Source organism: Salarias fasciatus, chromosome 23, assembly GCF_902148845.1.
Source record: "Salarias fasciatus chromosome 23, fSalaFa1.1, whole genome shotgun sequence".
Lineage (NCBI taxonomy): Eukaryota > Metazoa > Chordata > Actinopteri > Blenniiformes > Blenniidae > Salarias > Salarias fasciatus.
In genome coordinates this window covers 1,648,957-1,671,384 of record NC_043766.1, presented here as the reverse complement: position 1 = coordinate 1,671,384, position 22,428 = coordinate 1,648,957, and the positions used below count along the sequence as shown (strand labels likewise).

At 44.1% G+C, this 22,428-nt stretch overlaps 1 protein-coding gene across 1 annotated transcript in view; it reads right to left on the bottom strand.

The window, feature by feature from the left end:
• Window positions 1-22,428, bottom strand: part of znf644b (zinc finger protein 644b) — a 47,410-nt gene that overhangs the window by 24,056 nt on the left and 926 nt on the right.

Here is a 22,428-nt window from a genome sequence, read left to right as displayed (position 1 = left end):
GGCTGTCTTCTGACAGTCAAACATTTTAAAGGAATAACACTCTGTTGTTTAACATGCCATACATGTAGCATTGAAAGGAAGAATATTATAACACCCTAAAATTTGATTTACAACACGTCGTGTGGTCATCATTTTTATTCTCCAGACAATCCGAGTTATCCAGACACACTGGGAGGTATGTCTGTCCAACACTGGACAGACAGTGTTGGACAGACAGGTAGGATTCTAAGGTGGGAGACTTCCAAAAGCAAAAAAATACTCCAAAGAATATTAGACAAATGAGCCATTATCAGGAAATGTTAAGCTCTATCAAATTCAGGCATTTTTAACAAAGATGGTTTAACAACTTCAACCAAGGATAAGTTCAGTTTAAACAGTTTTCACGTTGTTTATGGAATGAAGAACAACAATATCCTCACCCAGAAGGCTTTTCTGATCCAAACAGTGCTTCGGGAGAAAGTTAGATCCAAAATCGAGCGGCGCACATCCATATACTGTTAGCCAATTGGGCATGTATATAGCCACTCCTAAAACGGCTTTAATCGTCCAAAAACTCATTAGTTTCACCAATATTTCCTCACGGTCCGCTCAGCCTCTCCTCCACAGCCCGGTGTCGCCAGATATGTCATATATGCAGATATACGTTCAATTTAAATGTACTACTTGCCGTCCATACGTATGAGAGGGGACCCAAAAGAAACCAGACTGTGGTTATAACTTTTTATCTTTTTTTTTCACATTTAATCAAACTGTCACCTTCACAGTCCTCTCCTTCGGCTTGAATACAGCTCTGCAGCCGGGATTTCCACTGCTCAGTACAGTCACCATGCTGCTGCGTAATGGTCCCTTTAAGAGCGCCCTTCGATTGTTTTTGCACCTCTTCCACGTCATCACATCTCCACCCCTTCAGTTCCATGTTCATTCTTGGGAAGAGAAAAAAACTTGCACGGGGCTAAATGGAGGGGATACGGCGGATGGGGCAGCAGGGCCACGCCGTTTTTCATCAGGAACTGTTTTAACCGCAGAGCCCTGTGCGTAAAACACTTCCCAGTCTCCCACAGCGCCGCCGCTTCAGCCTGACCGCCTCCTGGAGCGCCGCAGCAGTGATTTTCTTCCCAAACAGCCTCCATCGTCCTCCAGCTGCCTGTTCAGCTGCTGGTACATGTTCACCCAGCCTGGTTCTACTCCGTGGTTAAGAGGCGCTGGACCATTTTTGGATTTTTCGAAGAAGGGCTGTAGTAACATAAACACTGCCTGTGAGCTGCCTGTGTGTCGTTGGGAGGTGACATTTTTCACAGTTATGCTTGGCTAGCTATAGCGACATATAACGGCCACAAGTCTGAAATTATTCACTTTTTTTTATAACCACAGTCAGGTTTCTTTTGGGTCCCCCCTCGTATCTCGACACCTGCATCTAGATATCTATGTCTATAATTAGGCAGTAGTGTGAGGAGAGCTACGGAAGCCGCAGTGTTGTGTGTGTGTTTTTTCGACTGCCAATGCTAAATGCTAATGCTGCTTTGCTAAAGAGAAAATCATTCAAAGTTCTTGTCCACAACATCTCTTCATCCGACAGATATTTGTCCATTTTACACTACATTGGGGGAAAAAAAGCACGGTGGTGTAGCCTCAGGCTGCTGCCCCGGAAACAATGAGCCGTACTGCGCATGGCGGGCGGCGCGTAAACAAAGCTTTCAGGTCAGAGGTCAACAAAACAACCAAACATTTATCTCTGTAATCTGCTTGAAAGTCCAGAGGCGTTTGGCAGCGTGAGGATGTTTATTCCAAGAGCAGGGATCAGAAACATGCGTTAGCATCGGCAGTTTGAAAAAACACACATAACAACACTGCGGCTTCCGTAGCTCTGGTCACACCACCACCTAGACATATAGACATAGATTCTAGATGTAGGTGTCTAGATACATGTGGACGCCAGGTAGTACATTCAATCGAACATATATCTGCATATATGACATATCTGGCGACACCGGGCTGTGGAGGAGAGGCTGAGCGGACCATGAGGAAATATTGGTGAAACTAATGAGTTTTTTGGACGATTAAAGCCGTTTTAGGAGCGGCTATATACATGCCCATTGGCTAACAGTAATAGGGATTTGCGCCGCTCCATTTTGGATCTAAATTTCTCCCAAAGCACTGTTTGGATCAGAAAAGCCTTCTGGGTGAGGATATTGTTGTACTTCATTCCATAAACAACGTGAAACTGTTTAAACCAAACTTATACTTTAAGGTACACTTGTAGCAGCTCTAGCATTTATTTTCAGAGAAACTTCTGAACATTTCAACACGATCTCTGTAACAGAAGGACATCAGTGAGACTGAGGCTCTGTTTAACATTTCAGGAGAAAATGCCAAACTTTTTTTGTTTTTCGAGGGTCCTCCATTTACATGACAGCGGTGCCTGGCGCCTCTGAAAAACAATCCGACTCTGTCTACATGCAACGGGGGAAAATGCAACTTTCTGAAAAAGCTCTTGCTCTGCCTGAGTGTAGCCAGCGGCAAGTCGCACGTGCAAGGAGATGGGCAATAAGCAGTGTTCTTCTCCGATGCCAGACTCCCGGTCCAGATTCCACTGGTCCTGCTGGTTTTACAGTCGACAGAGTCGAAAATAACAATAGGGTGCATCCTTCGTAAACAGCAGTGATACACACGGAGTGGCGACAGGACTGTAAAACTTCTGTTCCCTAACCTGAACAGACACTATTGAAAAAGTGTGCGAGCCTTATCTTTTATTTATTTTTTTTTTTTTTTAATAAATCTTCGTTTTGTTTTCTTTCCTTTCACGAGCCAGCCAAGGGCTCGGTTTGGTTGTAGCCCCAGTGGAAACTAGCAGAAGTGAGCCTAATAGAAGAGAAACCACTGTGATCATTTCCATTTGAAGGCAGGCGGTTAACAGCGAAAGCAGTATGGACTGGATGTGATGTCTGGAAAAACACGCCGCCCCTGTTTTCCTCACCTCCGATACATTTCTTGCAAACCTCCAATGCACACGTGGTGCATCTGATTCTAAAATATCTCATCTCTGCAGCTGCCTCTCAGCTGAGTTGCTAATTCAGGCCAGTGTACTCCCATTTAAGTAGTCCCAGGTGTCTTCATTTAGCTGTGTAAGCAGCCAGCCAGGCCAACAGAGAACATAACTGTTTGCTATGCTGAGCATTCAGGGACTTCAGGCATCTTGGTTAAAATATTGACCTTGTCAAGTGACATATAATCAATTGTGGATAACATGCCTCAACCATCTGATTTATTTAGCCGAACCGTTGACTCCTTACTCTCCATGATACTAATGCAGTAAAACCAACACTAGGCTGTTAAGCTGCCACTGACTTCTTTCTATAGCGGAGTAATCTCATCCTTAGACATCTGCAGGAGCCGTGGACTCACTTATGTCGGCCTAACCTTTGATTTTACACCACCTCCTTCCCCCGGCCTATACGGGGATGTGATCCAAACTCCATAAATCCGTCCAGAGACATTGCAGAGGACTCATTTTGAGACTTGCTGTCTCTGCTGTCATTGTTTTTACTGTTATTACTGCTTCAGAAGACCTGTAATTTCTCATCAGCCTGTGTCGTTCATCATGAGAAAGTGATACAGAGGCCAGACGGATGGAAGGTGTGATATGCTGCATTGTTCACTTTAACACAGGCATACATGATTAAGTCAGTATCTAGTTGAACATATGGTTCTCATGTATGTTTTTGTGTCTTTCAGAGCATTGCTGTCCGCCCCTGGTCCGGCCCCCTGACCAGCTCACTGATAAATCGGGTGTCAGACCCGATGCTGCATCACTCTACTGGAAGCAGTGAAAGATAATCAATACAATCCAGCAAGTTTTACCTGACGTCCTCTGCCAGCAACGCCAAAACGCCAGCGAGTCAAATTATGTTTACGTTGCTTTGACTGAAGAGGAGGCAGGATTTATTATTATTTTACTTTCTCCTGTTTGTTTTTGAGCTTGTATATTTTTTGCTGCAAACAATGCATATATTGACAGATATTCTGATGAATGAATTCACTTACTTAACATGCTCAGACACACATTGCCCCATCAGTTTCAAAGATGGCAGAATCAAACTGGCGTCAGTGCACTCTTTGCATACTGACATGACATGACATCTGTAGTTTTAGTGTAAGAATGTGAATGTAAGCATTACCTTTCTTAGCTGTTATGCACAGTAACCAAACATGCCCACAGTTTATAAAACACAGCTGTTATTGCAGGTCAAGCACAGTGAACCCCGGACAAACCAACTGCATCAATACAGGGACGGTGTGTTTGGAGCAGAGTGTCCCTTCATAAATGCTTCCTCATAAGAGTTCTGCAGAGCCAGGTCAGCCTTTGGAACCTCAAGGCGCCACTTCTACCAACACTCCGCCAATCCTGCTTCATTTGAGCCTATGTGCTGCACACTTATCTCAAAGATAAGAAATCAGAAGCACGTCTCGGAAAACAAGGTGAAAACTCTCCCCAGAACTTGTTCCCTTATTTTCTGTATCAACTTGATGGACGGATCCTCTGAACCCGGCAATACCAAGGGTCAAAGGGCATGGAAGTGACAAACACTATGACAAAGAGACACCAAATGACCACAAAGAGACACAAAACTACAACAACAAAGATGACAAAAAGAGCCTTTGTGTCTCTTGAGGGGCCTTTTAGCAGCCCATGCCCCGGGTCCAGCTGCTTTATAATCCGCCCCTGTTCTTAGCTCAGGAGATCCCGTGCACTCAGTGCATACAAAGGGGGTCCTGGTGTAGTATGCTAGGTTAACTTCATCTGCCTTGCCACTGTTATTCCACTGTTCACGTGTCAGCTTCAGATGAACTGGTCATCAGCTCATCAAGGAGAATTAATTCACTGGTTTTAGTGATCCTAATGATTGCTGGTTTATCCAGTGGTAAAAAGTCTGGATCTTTAGGGATTGGATCTAAACGAGCTGTACCGGCTCGTCTGGGCTGGAAACTGCTGGTTATGTTATTCATTTTTATTTTATTTCAGATTTAATCCCTGGTTCTGGGTGGGTTAGGGAGGGATGCTGGAAGCTATGGCCTGCTCTCGCCCCGGCGTCTTCCCTCCTTTTGTTGTTTAGAGCCGGGGTCTCCAGCCCCCTTTTGTTTCTTTGATGGTTCGTCAAATGCTTTGGGTTGAATTGCAATTCTGTATGAAGCTCAGGATTCCTTACACCAGAAATTGTGGCGCACTCTCTGTTGCTCACTCTTTGTCCCATACATGACACCCTGTGGAGAGGTTTGGGGAAACACCTATAAAACAAATACAAATTCTACTTACCTGCTCCAAAAATGTCACAGGAATCATCAGTGGATAAAATAAATATAAAAACTACAGTGAGTCAACCTCTATTTCTGCAGCTAAACTTTTAAAAATGTCATATTTAGTTAAACACAGTACAATGCAAATAATGTAGAAAGCGACAACTGGACAATTACCAGAAAGTGTCTTGGTGCGTTCACACCGTTGCAAGCGTCACGGGCGTCACTGACGCCTCAAAGTTGACGTGTGTAAAGTGTGGAATTCGACGCGTGTTCATCTACACACGACGCTTGCAACGCTCGCGACGCGCGGCAGCTCACTGGCGGGAGTGGGAGGAGCTTGTGTCCTGTCTTCATGTTGACAATGGCGGAATCGGTGCCGAAATCGATCTGCTAAAGCTGATTTCACTTTAGCTCTAAACTCTTCAAATGTATAACTTCATCGAGATTTTTTTTTTAAATTAGGCGACAAAGTGGTCGTTTAGAGCCCAAGTGTGTCGTTTGTCCGAATACCAACTGTTTATGATTTTGTTTGGACGAATTCGGCGAAATGCAGTGAGCGGCTCCAGCACAGAGGTGTCAGAGAAGCCGAGAAGCAGAGCACACACGAACCCTGGACCCACCATGGGGGTCCGTGGCAGGCTGTTCCCCCGACCCAGTGGCCCAGCCTCCAGGCCCGGTCGGGCTTTGGCGGCGAGCAACGCGGATCACACCGTCGGCCGCCCCCGCCTCTCCGACCGGCTCCCCGCCGACCCGCAGCAGGACCGAGACGCGCGGTCTCACCCAGCGGTCCTACGGAGCGGCCCGCCCCGGGCGTCGCACCGAGTCAGTTCTGGAGGTCCGGTGGTGGACCCCCGGGCCCCCCGGTGCGGCGCGCCATCCCAGCGGCCCGCCGGCGAGCGCAGAGTTTCTCACACCCTCCGGGGCCGGACCCAGATCGCGGGGCCAGCGTGAGGATGAGGTTCGCTTTCAGCTGTACTTCCGCCTCTCCCGGGCCCAGTTTGACGAGCTTCTGGCCCGCATCAGCGCTCAGAGTGCTCGTCTGTGATTGGATGACGCGCGGGTTGACGCTTCCAGAGTCCAATTTTCCCAACTTCAGGCGTTGACGCCTGCAACGCGTGACGCGCGTCAAGGCTTCAGTATGCTCCCCCGTCACCGCCACGGCGTTCCTACGCCGCCAAGCCGCTAGCAGTCACAACAACAATGCGGCTTCCGTAGCTCCGGCTTTACCTAGACATAGATCTATAGACATTTTCTAGACGTTCGTATCTAGACACGCGTGCATTTACCGAACATATATCTGCATATGACATATCTGGACACCGGGCTGTGGAGGAGAGGCTGAGCGGACCGTGATGAAATATTGGTGAAACTAATGAGTTTTTGGACGATTAAAGCCGTTTTGGGAGCGGCTATACACACAGCCAACAGTCAACAATATGAAAAACTGTGTTTCTGCATTGTTCGTCCCTATTTTACTGTGATAACTGAGTTTTGTTGGAGGGATAGACACAAACCAGCTTTTGCTTCAGTCTACACTCTTTCCGTCAGTTTGAAATCTGAAGTTTTATCATTGAAGCTGAGCTGAAATAAACATTATTTCATTCATTCAGTCATTTCAAATACTGAAGCTTGTGGGTAATCCATTAAATTTTAGCATGGCGTCCTTTTCTATATGTCACAGACTCCTCTTCCTTTTAAAGAGTGTTTTTTTTTCTGTTTGGATGGAGCAGAGGACATTAATTCAGAGTTGTGGGATTCTGGAGAAAGCAGGACAGATGGGAACCTGGGACTCGGACTCGACTCAGACTCCAGTCCCGGTTTTATCACTGTTTGACACGACTTGATTAAATCAAAAAAAGCGCTGGACTTGCTTGGAGTCTCAGTGCAGTGACATGACGAGTCATGTGGCACGGTTTTTCTTTCTTTTTTTAAAGAGTGACATGTGGATGATTTTTAATTCACTTCATTTGATCACATCGTGTGATTTTGATGCAGCTGACCTTCACATCTTGACTTTTGAAACCTGGTAGGACTCTCCGGCACTGTTTTTAATTAGTTTGCCTCCTATCTGTCAGATCATCAGTTTTTCTTTAACTGTCTTTTATCACATAAAGCATTCTGTGCTCCACATGCCTAAAGTTTTGTTTGATTTAAAATCTCGGACAAAAATGTCCTTGTCAATGTCTCTCCCGGAAAATGTTTTAATGATCTGTTCAGGACTCAAGGTAAAAAGTTTAGGACTAGGTCTCGACTCCGTGCTCGACTGTTTCGGACTTTACTCAGGACTCGAGTGCAAACACTTGAGAACGGACTTAGGCTGGCAACTCACGGACTTGGTCCCACAGCAGGTGCAGAGACCTTCATATGGACAGACGACCAAGTATGATTGTTACTACAGTAACCGCCAACTCTACAACCACCAAGTCCAGGAGACTCTGGACCGGACCCAGGACCAGGACCAGGGGACTGGGACCAAGACCAGGACCAGGAGGATCTAGACTGAGAGCCATGACACTCTTGAGCCTGTGCAGAAGATGCTGTGTTTCAGCGGTCTGTATGAAGGTGTTTTCAGAGTTGTGGTACTGCCCATCTCCACAGAGATGAAGCTGCAGTGTTTTAGTAAAGTTCCATGTCAGAAGCCACTCTCAAATATTTGCATTTTCCATTTCTCAGAGCATCGTTGTCATATAAACACAATGGGAAATTCAGCACTTTCACTTGAAAAACTTGTTGTGTAAACGAGGCCACATTCACTCCTGTGGGAAGTTAGAAAATATTTTTTGAAGAGTGGGATGAAACCAGGGTACTTGGAGGAACCATACATATAGGGAGAACATGCAAACTCCATGCAGTGTACGAACGCACTGATGAGGCAGACTAACTCCAGACCACAAAGAGCAATGAAACAAAACAGACAGCAGGGAGAGGAGAGCAAACTCCACAGTGCAGTCGCCGCTATGCTGCTGCTGCTTTCACTCAAACAAACTGGCTGTTGTGCAGAAGGAACCATGTTGACTGGAGGACTCAGCCTGTCTGCGGCTTCAGCCCGGACCCGCACCTCCTCACCTTCACCTGCTCACTGCGGTGTTTGACCGCCGCCGCCTCCCCCGTCACGCGCCCCCCGCACCCCCCGCCGGCCACACGCAAGAAGAACGCACACGTCTGCGGCGCGTCAACGCGGCGGCACTTACCGCGGGACGGCGCGGCGCGGCTCGCATCCTCCGGCTGTGACCCTGCGACCGATGCTCCTCTCAGCCGGGCGCCATTTTACCGGGAAACCGCGAAGGCTGGTCCGGAGGACGGAGGAATGAGGCGTCGCTGCGCGCTCACGCCGCATGTCCCGCAACTTCCTCAGCCGAGTGCTCACCTCCCCGGACAAAATAAAATAAGTGTGTGTCGTAAATGTATATGAAAACAATGAACAGTCAGATGGGGACGTGGAGACGTGATCCTGACCTCATTACTCATTACACTACATTTCTCACATTAAACCAACTCCTCGTCCAGATAATTAACAGAGAAAAGCTCTGAAAATAAGAAAAATCTGTTTTTTCACCTGTATCTTACCAGGGGGGTCAGCGAAGAAGCACTTCTTATTTACAATGACAGTCTAAACTAATACAGAGAAATATACACGAGATGAGGCAGTCTCACATTAACTACTCAGTGTTTACAGTGATATATTTTACAATTTTATACACACATATATATGTATATATGTATGTATGTGTATGTATATATATATATATATATATATATATATATATAGAGAGAGAGAGAGAGAGAGAGAGAGAGAGAGAGAGAGAGAGAGAAAGTTAAAAGCAAGTGCACTGATCCTTCAGTGCTGTTTGTATGGTGTTTGTGGAATAAATGCAGAAAGTCTGACGGTTTGTTGCAGATGATTCACCTCATTTGAATTGTTTTTTTTGTTTTGTTTTGTTTATTTACATCCCAGTCAGAAATAAATATCACATAGCACAAACAAACACAGAAAGTGTCAAGCTATATATATGGGACCCAGAGGCGGAGCGTGAGACTCAGTACAGAGGGGGCGGAGCATTCTCGACGGGCCCTTATGATAGTAATTTTACCATTCAAACAATCCCTCTTACTTCCATCAAACTACACACTAATGCTCACTTTCATTGAGCCAAGCAAACCTGTATGCTTCAGAAAGCAGAATAAAGTCACAAACCAGTTCACAAACTTGTTCTGAAGAACAAGTACACACACAGACACACGCAAACACACACACACACACACACACACACACACAAACACGCACAAACACACACACACACACACACACACACACACACACACAAACACACAAACACACACAAACACACACAACTGCAGCCTGACAGGTGTCAAGAGTGTTCGCTGTCCATGGTGCTGAAAACTCAAATAAAGTCACTGGCTACATCTGTACCATCTTTGATACAGCTTAAATATAAAATGAACACAGCTGGTCTAAAATTACACAATCTATTCAGATAGATATAGACACAGCTATCTATATATTTTGGAATTCACGGATATTAGAGAAAAAAAAATAGACTCCCGGTCTCTTATAGTTGAGAGCAACACAAGGCACATTCAGACAGGCAGGTGTTTAAGACCACAGCATTCTGATAAAGATAATATTTCTGAAGATTTCACTGACTCACCAGTGGCTCCGATGTTAGGTTTTGGGTGGTACCGCTACCGGCTAGCATAGTGTTTAGCATACTGTTTAACTTCCCTCCAAAGAGTTCAGATCAAGTGCAAAAGAAAAACAGCCAATCAGCGCTGGCTTACAGCTCTGATGCATTCATGGACAGTCGTAATGTAAGAATTGGCAAATTGGAGCCCACAATCATATGCGTATACCTTCTCGCACACACTGCACATTTTATTATAATAATTTATAACGAGTAAATGTGAGCACATCACATGAAACATCACATGAAACGGGGCCCTATGGCCTTGTGGGCCCTGGGGCGACCGCCCCCTTGACCCCATTCTGGCTCCACTACAGATGAGACTGGTTTCACGCAGTCATTTCTCAAGTCATCTTTTATTGTGTTTTTGAAATGCTGGGAGCAGGGCCAGTCCGTCCTACAGGCGAAGCAGTTTCCTGCCAGGGGCGGCACATACTGGGGGGGGGGGGCGCCGTGGCTGTACAAGGGGCGCATCGACGCTCCGTGTGAGCACCGCTCTGCGCTGCTCTGATAGTCCGTGTGAGCGCCGCACTTCTCGGCATCGCTCGGAATCGCTCCCCCCCACCCCACCCAGCTCGAAAACTCTCAGCATGGGGCGGTCGTGCCGGGCTCGCCTAGGGTGCCGGAGAAGCTCGGACCGGCCCTGGCTGGGACAATGCAGTTAGCACGCCAGGCCACGAGGTGGCATGGGCAAAAAACCTTGAAAGTCTGATGAGTTTCCATCATCCAGCCACATTCCGGTGTTTCACCAGGAATTTGGTGTAAACATGAAAACATTCATCCTGCCTTGTATCAGCGGTTCAGGCTGCTGCTGGTTCTGGTGGTGTAACTATGAGGACAGACCAGGTCATCATAAGGCCCGGGAGACATACGTGGCCGCTCGGATGTGCTTGACTGGCCGTAAAGGTGTCGCTGGGAAAGAGTAAATCAGATGGAAGTCAGTGCTCATGATGCATGTGGTACTTTATTACCTTTAAATGGTCGGGTTTTTTTCACTGTTTTGTCCATTTATGCAGGCGTGGTTGCTACATGGTTCCTCATGGACCCCAGGGAGAACATGGATCCTTTTTTCAAGTGATAATTATCTTACTGAACTCTGAAATCAACTCACAGCTTGGCCCTCCATATAGCTGGTATTGAGGAATGTTTTGGCACATTTTGACTCATTCAGAATGACCTGAGCAGAATGGCCGTTTATGACCACAGAGCACCTGGGTATTCACAGCAGTATAAACCACGGTGCAGCAGTGGTTCGCACTCTCACCTCACAACAAGACGGTCCCAGTTCAACTACCGGCCGGGAGCCTTTCTGTGTGGAGTTTGCATGTTCTCCCGATGTGTGTCTGGGCTCCCTCAGCGCTGTGTGGCAGCCTACCGACGGGCACATTCAATAAAGACCTCCAGACCTCCTCAATCATTCAGTCATCTCAAAAACTTTGAATACATGCTCATTTTAAATCCTCTTCTAAAATAAATTGAAACAAATCCTATGTTCACCAAAATTCAATCAAAACAACAACAAAAAAATAACATCATGAATGGCAGGGGGACCATTCTACAGCAAATGTGTGATGACAGCACCCAAACAGAGGAGCGTTCAGTGTGTAGGAAGAACCGAGTGTTTTCAGGACTTCGCTGCATATTTGTAACTGAGAATGAAGAGAGTTCTGATGGGAGTCCAAACTGTCAAGAGCAAGGTGTGCAAGACATGAAGTAATAGAATAGAACAGAATAGAATACATTTGTTTATTTTCCATCCATCCATCCTGATATTGGAAAATTCAAAAGAAAATAAGACAAGTGGATTTAAAACTCAAAAGAATTTACCATACATGCCATATTAACATTGTATTGGAATATCCATTTGCTTCACAAACTCAAAAACACTCAAACACATGTATATAATTGGTCCTAAATAATACAGACTGTAAATATTACTTTAACTCTGAGTTAGGCTACCATGATCTTCACTTTTACAATTAAAAAAAAAGAAAAAAAATGAAAAAAAGATCGACTCCTGTTATATTTCAAGCTACAGTCCATCAAATTACAGGAAATGTGTAAAGTAGCCTTGGTGCTATGGGTCAGCTTTCTTTTGCCGGTGTACCAAACCACAGCTGTGTCTGCCACCATGTAAGAACTTGAACTACAAGCAGGGCGGCAAGTTACATTTCACACGACGTGACCTTGGGCTGAATTTTAAAGCAGCACCAATGAATGAATGAATGAAGCTTCACTGGTGAAAATATGTTACTGTTGTATATTTAATGTCCAACCGCTCTTGTACAAGTGAAGCAGTGAGCTTTAACCCTCATTTAAATTGTAGAATAATGATGCAGAATGCATGCTGGAAAAAAATGCATTATTAATGGTGCCTCATGGTTTCTCTTGTAGAAGAGCCATTTCCATGTTTTCACTGGGAAGTCATCAGGCTTCTCAAACTTAAAAACATGGCACCGTCAAAGACGTACTTAACACCATCCAGTATTCCAGGAACGCAGACGTTTCAGGCCACATCCATCACGGTCAGGAAAATACACCCTGTCACCAAGGCCGTGTCCTCCATGGGCGGGTTCCCATCCGGGGTTCTCAAAAACCACATGGGGAGGGGGACCTGGCGCTGCTCCTGCTCTGAAGAATTCACGTTCAGATCTACATGCGGCAATAAAAACAACACACACACACACACACACACACACACACACACACACACGTTTGTATTTCTATCCTTGTGGGGACCTTCCATTGACTCCCATTCATGTCTAACTCCTAACCCTGACCCTTACCCTAACCCTAACCCACACCAAAACAAGGTGTAGCCCTAAAGAAATGTTTTTGCACTTTTATTTTTTCATTAACAACAACATGGTTAAGAAAACACTGTTTCTCCTCATTAGGACCGGAAAAAGGTCCCCACAAGGCACGTCGTGCAGGTTTTCCTATCCTTGTGGGGACATTTGGTCCCCACAAGGATAGGAAAACCTGTACACACACACACACACACACACACACACACACAAAGAAAATGAAAAAAAACTTTCTGGGGTTTTTCCTGAAAGTTCATGCTTCTGTAAGTTGATGATGATGAGTGTGCCAACCAGTGTTTGGGTTTAAAGGTTAAGTAAAGTTGAGAGAGGGGCTTCTCAGGTTTTTAGAGGGAGCTTGTGGCATTACCGGTGACTGAATAAACATGTTTTAGATGTTTTGGGATTTCCAGAACTGACTGTCTCATATTGTTCAGATAGTGAACGAAGTGATGGAAGAAATCATGAAAGCAGGACTGTATTTCACTGTAAGGTCTGAAGACAGCTCTAATAATAAAAATTAAAGCCTTGTTGACATGATGTTTCAGCTTCATGTTTCCATTTGAGAAAAGTTTTGTGATTACACAGCAACATTTGGTTTACACAACATGTAGTTTTCCTGTTTGGCCATGAGTGGGTGCTGTTGTCCCCATGAAACCACACACACACACACGCTCACACTTAAATTCTACCTGGGGTTACTCTACCCTGCTCTGGACTGGAACCAGGACTGGATTCCAACATCTGCACAGAGACGCAGTCCAAATGTTTTCAGAAAGTTGCTGTTTTGCCTGATGTAAGTGATAGTGGCATCGGAGCTTAAAATACGTCGCCTTTATTTGGCTTTGTTAGAACAATGCTGCTAATTCTTCACTAAACACAGTGAGTTCCACGAAGGATTTTTCAAATCCCATGTCTTGTTTCGCGCTGCTGGGAAACCTCAGCCGGCGTGTGGCCGCTCCGGCGGCCATGCCTGATTGGAATGGTAATTCCCACGTTCACAAACAAATGAAATATTAACAGGATCAAGCAAACAACCAACAAATCTCTCAGTGTAGGCCTACATTACACCAGTAATTGCTATTATCAGCCAGAATAATTTCTCAGACCATCGCACGGATTTCACCAAAATCTGTTTAATATTTATCAAGTGGGCAAAATATGACTTATTTATTTTTGCTAAATTATTTAAAGTGTGGAATACAGATCATTAATCATTAATACCAATATATTGAGAAACTGTAAGACATAAATATTTGCGCATAAATATTTATCTACTTCATGCCAGTGTGTATTAACTCCTGGTTTAGCTCCTTTATTCAGCAGAGATGTGTTTCTTTCAAAGCTATTTCCAAGTCACTTACTGTATTTGTGCTTGCCTGGCTGTGATCTGAACTCATCGCTGCACCCACCTCGATGGCAGAAAACACAAAGCAATTCCGGGGAGCGTGCTGTCTGTTTTGTGTTTGCAATATCGGGATTGACACAATCCCTCTGTTTTCAGAGCATGAAGTAATTCTTTTAATGGCCTGCCAAGTGCGCACTCCAAAGTTTGATTTTGCTCTGCAAAATGAGAGCAAAATCTCCAACAATTTATTATGCTGTTTGTGCCTCGCTTCGCTAGTTATCGTCTGCAATTTATTTCCTACCTTGGGGTACTCCCAGCCATTTTTCTCCATTTTCAGTGGCTCACTTTTTTTTTCCTTGATCCTGCACGCTGCTGACTAAACTCCTGCCTCCAGCCATGGTGTTGGAACATCACAGAAAACTACATCATTATGCTGAAGCTGGTTAACAAAGAGAGGCAGAGGACTGGTTTAAATCACAGGGCACAAGGCAGAGTGTGAATTACCCGCTTCACCCCGCATTCATGAATTCTCTCTCTGGTGGCTCAGGTGAACGGGCTCGCTAATGAAGGCTTTTCCCGGCCTCCGCCCCAATTCAAGGTCAGTGCCGGACCACGTCTCTCCCCTGCTCTGTAAATTAAAGCTTTGTAGTTGAAACGCCAGTTCCACCATCACATCGGCGATGACCTTTTTCCCAGACATTTACTGATGCATAATTAACACGAGCGGACTCCTCATTGTGACTCGTCTGTCCAGAGAAAGAGTTTTAATTCCAGAAGCAGATCCTTCTTCAACAGGGTTCAGAAATACTCAGAAATAATGCAACATAAAGAAAAACTGTGATCTTATTCCTGAAATTTATTCTTGCAGTCCACTATAGTCTGACAACATGTTGCTGAGGCTGCAAAATGTAGAGGAGTATAATTTATGTGACGTGGCGTTTGTGTTGAAGTTGTTCTGAAAGAGGTGAAGCAGAAGAAGTCCTGCACAAGGTCTTCTAACAGTTCCTCTGTGTTTCTAATAAATAACTTCCTCAATAGACAGTCGAATTCTCAGGTAAGCATCGTTTCACCTTTGGATTTCTTCTTGGAAATTAACTCAGTTATTTATTCTGACCACTAGTTTTTCATTTGTTTTGTGTGTTTGTTTGTTTTCTAGGTAACTTGTGCAGCACCTTTAGTATCAAGCTGCTTCAAGAAGACAAAGCAAGTGTGCATGGAGCTGTTTTAACTGCTAATAACATAATGAGATGACTGAACCAGAGTCAGAGGAGGAGAAACCTGCTGAACCAGACTGACAGGAGACTTCCTGTAGAACCAGACTCAGAGGAGACTTTCTGTAGAACCAGACTCAGAGGAGACTTTCTAGAACCAGACTCAGAGGAGACTTTCTGCTGAACCAGACTCAGAGGAGACTTTCTGTAGAACCAGACTCAGAGGAGACTTTCTGTAGAACCAGACTCAGAGGAGACTTTCTAGAACCAGACTCAGAGATGTCTGTGATTTCAGAATTAATAAAATCAGTGATTCTAATTCTGAAACCAACATATTTTTAAAGCATCCGATGTGGATTGATTGTCGCATAAACTGACTTCATAAAAAGTTGATAATTTTGTGAATTTGATTAACTCTAACTCTATTTTCACACACAAAGTGATGAAAAGCGTAAAAGACCAAAGCAAAGACATTTCTTTGCGATCTGTGCACCAAATGTGTTTGAAATGTTTTTCAAAGCACCAGAAATGACAGCTTTGTGGTTTTTCCTCTAGATTTGCCTTTTGAGAAACATTTCAAATAATAATGCATTAAAAAACGAGAGGAGATGTTCTCCTGACATTTCAGCGGATCACTGCTTCCCCAGAACTCAGGTCAGGAAGGTGAGATGAAGACCCCGTCATCACGACAACGGAGGTCAGAGGAACTGAAAGCACAGCTTTACATAGGTGGTGCCCGAGGCGGAACTTCTGGAAAACATTCAAATTTCACCCCAAAGGGATGAAATAAGAATTTTACCACAAAACCGTGATCTTGTTGTTGAACACTGTGGTCTTAGTTTAGTCTGAAAAGCATCAATTGCATGACTCTAGAAGTGTAGACAAAGTTTAGATATTCTTTAAGATGGATGAATAAACGGTGTGAATGTTTTCACATCTCTGATTCAGCCGATGTTGCCAAACAGAAAAATTACATCCAGCAAACTTTTGTTATCTCCAAACTGGCTCAGCTAAACACTTTTGAGTGTGAATACACTTGCCTTGGATGTGTGTTCTTTAGAAAAATGTTTTCAGCGCTGAAGTAACTCATAATCGTTCATCTTTTATAATGTAGTTTTAATGTTTCCTGCATTTTAATATTGAACTGATGTTTAAGACATGTTTGTTTTTTCTCTCCTTTCTAAGTTGTAAGACATCTTTAGCCTCATTTTACCCTTGCGTTGCTGTTATATAATTATAATTACGTTGTGAAGATGATAGCCTCATGCTTCACAGACTTCACTGCACCATGACCGCCCCACCCTAAACTTCATCTGAAATGAAGCCTTTCTGCCCGCTTTCACATTATTTACTTGAAAAGATTCAGATTTTTGTGCGTAAGCATGTGCTTCTCACTGGTAACTGTTAATCATTTTATCTCTGTACTCACTGGCTCTCGCTAACACAGTCTTTCTGCTTTGAATCTGATTTGGCCAAACACGATTGTGTCTGAGCTCCAGGAAACATCAGACATGGAGCCTCATGCTGTGAGAACGAAGGAGCTCTTGCACCTTTCACTTCAAACATCACGTGTGTGGATTAGTGGTTGAAAGTGCCAGAGTTTCAGTGAAATCATGCTGTTTGTGGTGGCTCCCGGCCCTGCAGTGGGACACACTGACCACAGGGTGGCAGACAGGAACCTGCTCTGTCTGTCTCCACTCTGCCTTTTCAACTGAATCTTATTAACTACCATTAAGTCACTGCTCACAAATTGTATTTTGATATGCAAAACGATTTTTAAACGCATATTATATGCTGTTTTAATCCTTAATATCAGTAAATATGGCATATTAGGGCTTTTAATATTCTTAAGAGATTAGCAGGCACTCGTTGCCTGTGTGCTTTTGCAGGGTTTGAGCATTATCAAATATTAATTCTTCTAAACTTGCTCTTTTAAGAGGACTTCTTTGATGTTGATGTAATTTTTCATCAGCTAAGCAGATCTCACACAGTGGTATCTTTTGGAAAGCAGCGGGCCATAATTCATTGATGAGCTGTGTAAGGAGCTCAGATATTCACATCCTAATGCTTATGCAAGATCTTAAACAGTCCTTCGCCTGTGAAATGGATGTAGCGGACGGATTCTGAAGAGGCCGAGCAGAGGGTGAGGGGAACCGATCTGTGTGAACTTCATGTTCATTTAAAACGTTTCAGGGAAAAAAGAAAGGAAGAAAGTCAGCAAGAAGAGTCGTTAGAAACAAGAGCAGACATTAGGAGGAATTAGAGGACATCAAGGCCTCGAGATGAAGCATCTGCTAAATCTGTCAGCCGCTGAAGGTCAGGGGGATATTTTCTTTTCTTTTCCGTTTTTTGTCACCACAGTGAAATAAACAAGCAGCACTGCTTTGATTCCAGTCATGTCTATTTGCTTCCTGAAGAAAAAAAAATCAGGAAGAACATTACAGAGGCAATTATGGCAAAACAGAAAGTTTAAGGTTATCATTATTAAATTATTCATTTTTGACAATGTTGGCCCTTGGAGTTGGGGAATTGATCGCTCTGTAAACACGCTAAAGCAAGCCAGATTGACATAAATTGCACAGACGAAGCCATCTTTCGGAGTGCTCTGCTCTCTCTTTCATGTTGCCTCACTTTGGGGGCTTGAATACTGCTAATAAAAAAATGGGAAGACCTTGGGCAAGAAACACAGGCTGATTAGTTTTGTACACTGGAGACGAGCAGCGCTTTGGAGTCTGCGATGATATTTGTTTTCTTTTCACAACATATCTGAGGAAGAGAAATAAAGGGAATGCTTAAAGTTTCACCGATGTGTTTGTTCTCTTCAAAGCCCAGAGAAAGCTTGCGAGTCCATGTCAGATGTTGTATGTGCATGCTCATTATTTCAATAAAGTCCATTTTGCCTCCTGTGATTGCTCTATAAAGAGAATAGCGGATGACCTCGGCTCTGTTGTTAAGTTAATCCTTTTGCACAAAGGAATAACAGAAGCTGGTTTGGATAAGAGCGGGGTTACGGCGGACCCCCCGTCTGCCTTGTTATCGCGCCTCGAATGGACTGCAGCAGTCCGCCTGCAGACTGTGGCCTCCTGGAACATGCTTGAGTTATTAATCACACAAGACAAACAAGGCTCTTCTGTAAAGTTTCCCACTAATGGGATAATTGATTGACAGTCTTTGAGCTTTCTTGCGAGCTCGTGTTATTTACTGCTGCTCTGGCGCGCCGCAAACTCTTTCAATTTAATTGAGAAACAATTGGGAATGAGGGGCATGCAGCTGGAGGGGGGAATCAAGCGGTGGGACCGGCTTAATGATTCCCCCACCAGAAAAGTTCCATCCTCAGTCAACGGGGTCCCTCTGCACTCTGATCTCGCAGTAACGGCACGCTGCAGCTGATTTTACTGCTGATGGTGATCAACGGCTCGGCCACGGCCGCCGTGGTTTCACACGCAGCGAGGCAGAGACGCAGCCAGCACGCCACTTCTCCGGGGTGGAAATGACTGAAACATCAGCTCATAGACAGGTTTTCACGCTCAGACACAAATGAGTCCGACATTAAACCTCCCCCACTCCATTCATGCACAGATTATCTTTAGATGCTGGTTCTTAATCTTTAATGGGGACAACCGCATTGAAGATGTTTGGGTTCTTGGTCCAGCAGTCTGAAAAGTTGGTTTGCCTGCGAGTCTGGCGTGTTTATTTACTGATTCAGTCCATCCAGAGACTTCATGGTGCAGTGTAGAGACTCTTTGTCTCGGTTTTCTGCTGGAAGAAGCTTCTTCAGACTGATATCCCTGCTGGAGCTTTCCTTTGCTGATCAGTACGTCTTTGACATCTAAACTTTCACCAGAATGAACTTCTTGTGCTTTAATAATCTCCAAAATGAGCTGTTTTTATTGTTTTCCCACTCATTCATGTCAAACGACAGGCTTCATTTCCTGCACCTCTCACGCCCTTGCGTCCAGCTCTCCACCTTCTGTACTGCTCTAACCCGGTTGGGGTAACGAGGTCTGGATCTAGTCCCGTGGTCCGGCTCTGGGTCAGACCTGGAGAGGTCGTCAGTCTATCCAAACACAAATTCTCACAGCTATTCAAACCCAGCGGTGAACCTGGCGTGCAGCAGTCATGTGATCGCAGAAATCTGAAAACCTCTACGGACTTCTGTTTTTGTACTGCCTCAGATACTGCTTGTCGTTACTTGGAGTAACAAGTAGTTACCACAGAAACTGGTCATTAAAAGAAGGTAGTTTTCTCATTTAAATCTCTTCCTACCAGGAAATGATCTTATCAAAATTACTGGAATATCTCATGATGACGAGACACATCTCAAAGAAATACTTTTTAGCGAGCTGGGCCTTTAGGACCTGCGTGGCTCCTCACGGTTTGTTACCTGCAGTTCCTGGAAGAGTCCCGGTGCGTTAAACAGTCTGTCCTTGGCAAACCGGGCCTCTCTCACAACTCTGGACCACTTCTGGAAGAGTTTACTTCACTGAGGCGATAAAGCTCCACTCATTTGGAGAACTTCTCCAACCACTCGTCCCTCCTGCCAAACAGTCACGTACAAAGTTTTCTATTGTGACAAATTATGAGGAATTCAGACATTTGGACAGCAAAGAAGGACAGAGTCCTCATACAGAGCTGGAGCTGTCCTCATCTGCAACACAATACAACCATGTGGCAGATAGTATAACCAGTGTGTGTGTGTGTGTGTGTGTGTGAGATTTAACACTGACTATACTTCTTTAGATTTTCAGTCAGGAGTGCTGCACTTGCTCTTGCTTTCGTAGTACGATTCTGGCACAGCGCAGGGGAGCTGGAGCCAGGCAGCCTCCTGCTGGTCCGGCTGCGGCAGTGGACCGTACGGTACTCCGAGCTGGAATGCAGACTCTGGCTCCGGGCCGCAGTCTGCACTCCTCCGCAGGCTGCAGCCGCTGCTGCAGGGGTTCAGTCCAGTTCAGATGCAGCTCAAAACACACCGAAGCCGTGGCCTCTGTCCTCTTTCCTCCTGCTCACAGATGGCGGGTATGGTTTGGACGTGTGGTCGAGTAAAGAGAAACCACTCACCCATTTCCAGTCTGAATTCCTGAATGGTGTGTAATATTTGTCAAATGGACAAAGTCAAAGAGATGCACTCTCCCCACAACTGAAAAGTATTTTCACTTTTTGGCATCAGTGTCAGAATTAATGGACAGTTTAAAAGGGTTGATTTAAAAAAAAAAAAAAAAAAAACAATGTAAAAATGGATACTAACATTAATTTCCTCTGGATCTCTAAAGCATTGCAGTAAATGTTAAAATGAGGGAAAAGAACTACCTGATGGACATAAACTGTGTTCATACAGCCTAATCTTATCTTCTCCATTTGTATGTCAAACATTCCGGAACTGTCGTTTACAATAAAATTATTTTTTAAATGGTTTCATAGGATTGGATATGCAAAAGAGAGACAGGCTCACTATGAAGCAAACCATCTGTTGGTGTGTGTGTGTGTTGAATAATATAATAAAAATAACAACAACAACAACAACAACAACAACAACAACAACAACAACAACAACAACAACAACAATAATAATAATAATAATAATAATAATAATCATCATAATAATAATTCTCATCATCATTATCATCATCATCATCATCTTGATCTTCATCTTCATCTTCATCATCATATACAATTGTTTGGGCTGTCAGAGTTAATTGCATTAATTGTGATTAATTAATGGAGTGATGACTAAAGATTTTTTAAAACTGTGACTATCGTATAATTAGGCTTTGAGCTTTTCTTCCGTTTGAAAACTGTATTTTAGAGACATTTATTGTGTTAAGTTGGTCTTCATAGCACTTCTTTTTGAAAGAAAATCCAACAAGGTGAAACAGGAAGTGGCTTCTCTGTGTTTGACTCTCTGGTCAGACACCAGTGTCTGCAGGAAGGAAGTCTCCATGCTGAAATTTCAACAATGACTTTAAATTCAACTTCTGGACAGATGGATGCCTTACTTTATAAAATGCCTTTAAATGCTTAACAACAACATTTAAATAATGAAATTCAAAGCGTGATTTGACAGCTAAAACTGTGCATGTCAGCGACAAGGCAGGGAAAATAAATGAATGTTTAAATGTGCTGCTAAAATAACTCAGTCTCTTTTACTGGAAAACAAACTTCATTCAATGATCACCTGGATGTAGTTTATTGTTGTTTTGTTTGTTTGTTTGTTTGTTTGTTTTTTGCATAGAAAAAATAAACACCACTGGCACAGGTACGGATAGAATCTTGGTTTCAATCAGTAATAGATAATAAGTAATAAAGCTGTTCGGTTCGGGAGGCCGGGTGGCAGATCTGTCTGTACAGTCCCTGCTGGCCTCCTTGCTGGGACTTGCTGGACTGTGGACCTTTAGTCAAACATTTAATCTCTAATATTACTGTGTTTCTGACACTGTCCTCCCCTCCATGTTCACACACACACAAACACACACACAGTGTAACAAGTTGAAGTATAAGATGGAGATATATAGATGGAGGTCATCACAGATACCATCTTGTTCCTTTCAGCAGAGAACTGGAGTGATCATATTCTGCAACTGGGAAAATTCATATTCTGTCCACCAGAGGGTGCTGCTGATAAATAAATCCAGCTTTAGGTAACCTTTGAGTTTAACAGAGAGGACAGAGTGCTGGAACACTGTGTTACTCTCTCAGTGAGTCTGGCATTTCAAATTAAAGCTAAACAAATAGAATAAAATAAAATGAAAACATGTGAGATACTTAACATTTAAGATATAATTCAAAACATGATGTTGTCATACACCGGCTGGTTTCCACAGAATCACATTAGCAAAATGAAGGTCAGTGAAAACCAGGAGCTTCTAGTGCAGCGTGTATCTGAAGACTCGTCTTGTTGCTGCCATTCGTCCACACAGTCCACAGTTATCATCGCTAGCCCTCCTCTTCATCAGTGTGTCAGAGACGAAGCAAAGTGGTGCTGGTGGGAGCAGGTCTGGGACCAGGTCTCAGTCTGAGTCCTGCGTCCAGAGAGTCCACAGAGGCAGTGAGCTCAGCCTGACGTTGTGCAA